General features: G+C 29.3%; 1 non-coding gene across 1 annotated transcript; it reads left to right on the forward strand.

Annotated features, from left to right (window-relative positions):
• The first annotated feature begins 341 nt into the window (after nt 1-341).
• Nucleotides 342-466, forward strand: LOC111721778. Its single transcript, XR_002770795.1, has one exon. It is a non-coding gene; the product is annotated as a U4atac minor spliceosomal RNA (small nuclear RNA).
• The last annotated feature ends 1,823 nt before the right edge of the window (nt 467-2,289 follow it).

Here is a 2,289-nt window from a genome sequence, read left to right on the forward strand (position 1 = left end):
TACCGTAGCCTTGGACACACAGTGGGACCTTATCTCAAAAAGAAATAATAATAATAAAAGAAATTTTAAAAATTTAAAAATAAATAAAAGGGTGAATATGACTCTTTGATAATGTATCGTGAAAAAGACAAGACCTCAAGCCCTTATATCATCTCCTTGATCAAGAAATGACACATTACCTGGCACTGCCACAGTGAATAATTTGTCTTAAAATTAAGTGTTGATGAAAAATTAACAATAAAATATTGTTGAAGAGATACAAGTTTCACATTTTTTTGCTGAATATGTTCCCCCCAATTTACGATACTGGAGATTAAATTTATTTTAAAAAATTAATTTTAACCATTGTTTTCTTGGAGTTGTGTGCTGTTCCATGAGCGCACAGTGAGGGCAGTGCTGCTAACACCTACGTAACCTGCTTACATCAACTAGAGCTTTGCGTTATATTGGTACAATTTTTGGAAAAAAGAAAAATCTCTTTTTCCTGATTTAAAAATAAAAGAAAAAAGAAATAAATTAATTAATTGTAGTACCTTTCAATCATTTGATCAAAAATGGAATGATTCTATTTATTTTAATGTGAATACTGTGTTGAACATGTATTTATGAAGGAAATTAAACATTTGGATTTGTGTATGCTATCAGCATAGTATGAGGGAAGTACCTATTATTCTCACACATGAAAAAATCATGAATTTAGAAAATACAGCATTCAAATGTCAAAAGAAAACCAGTTTTTATGGAAAACTGATTCCACACCAAGTTATCTGCTAAGAATTGTGGGTTCATTTTGAGCTCAAGTTGAAAAGATCTCTAACCTTCTACTGCATAGGAAAAATCCATTATCTTGATAATCTATCTGATGCGTCAATTCTACTCATTTATCTCTTTGATTATAAAACCACTGATGTTCACGTGCTGATAGCAATACCATAGTATTTCCCCTATTTCTATTTGTGATATCACACAGGCTTTATTTTTCATTATGATACAATAGAAAATCTATTGTTAAGAGCAATAACACATTTTTTATAAAACTGAAATTGAAGTTTTTTAGAGGAAAGTGGTATCAATGACAACTAAGAAATTTCATTTCTGCTTATCTAAAATATACCTTCAGTGCAGTCAAAAGCTATTCTCCTTTATAGCCTGTTTGGAGCTACCCTATAATAAACCTTCCAAACATCTACAAACTTTCAACAGAAAAATCCTGGAAAAATGTTAAAATGGAATAAATACAACATTTTGTTATGTTCATAATTCCAAAATGTACACAGGAATACAACCACTACGATTTCATTTTCTCTTGCTTTTGATATTTATTCTTCAATTATTAAAACATCAGTTAGTTTTCTTGGAAATTAAGATGATAATGATGACTTAAGACAGAATTTTTTAGATATTTTCTCCTTTTCCAAGTTTCATTGTCGAATGCTGCTGTTGAAAAAAAAAAGCCCTTAACTTTGGTATTTATTTGATGTACTGAATTATTGCAAAGCAGTGAATATTTGGAAATGCCATCTTATTGCTTTATTTCTTTAGAGATTAAACAAGAGTTAATGTGGGTATTGAAGTACAGACCTTCTTCATTTAACATCTGAGCATAAATTTAATAAAATCAAATGTTCTGAAATATTAACCTTTGCTGATAATAATTAGTTATCTATATTTATACACATGATAATATTTCTCAGGTTAACACTGCAATAATAACAAAACTAAAGTAAATATGTTCAACTTTATATGCTTTATCAATTTTTATTACATTTTCCTTAATTTTCTTCTTTTCTCGGCCTCAAAACATTATTTGAACATTTAACTTGCCAAGTGATGTGTGTATTTGCATAAATCTGTAGTTAACATTTATTCTATAGGCCCCTAGACAAAAATGTACGTTAGCTTATAAGGTCAAAATATAAGATTTGTAAATGTTACAATAGTAAACCTGATAGTTCACAGGAATAATACATTGAAAATCAGACACAGTGTTCTATATAGGAAATGTCCCTCTCCATGAAAACAACAAAATAAGTCAATGTCCCACTGACTTGCAAGGGGAATATATACCACTTTTGTTTGGTGTATCAAAAAAATATAATTGCGTGCCTTAGCTTTCTCTTAATGTTCTAGTTTCACACTAATGCTGTCTGTTAGAGGAAATACTCCAATTACTCTCCATGAAAATATTTATATATGTGTTAAGTAATTTTAAATAAGGTACACTATTAAAGATAATGCAGTGCAGTGTTTTTTTAATTTCCAAATATTAAGGTGGTACAAATGTTTGAG

This window comes from Otolemur garnettii, unplaced genomic scaffold, assembly GCF_000181295.1.
Source record: "Otolemur garnettii isolate 467f Iridium unplaced genomic scaffold, OtoGar3 scaffold00183, whole genome shotgun sequence".
Classification (NCBI taxonomy): domain Eukaryota; kingdom Metazoa; phylum Chordata; class Mammalia; order Primates; family Galagidae; genus Otolemur; species Otolemur garnettii.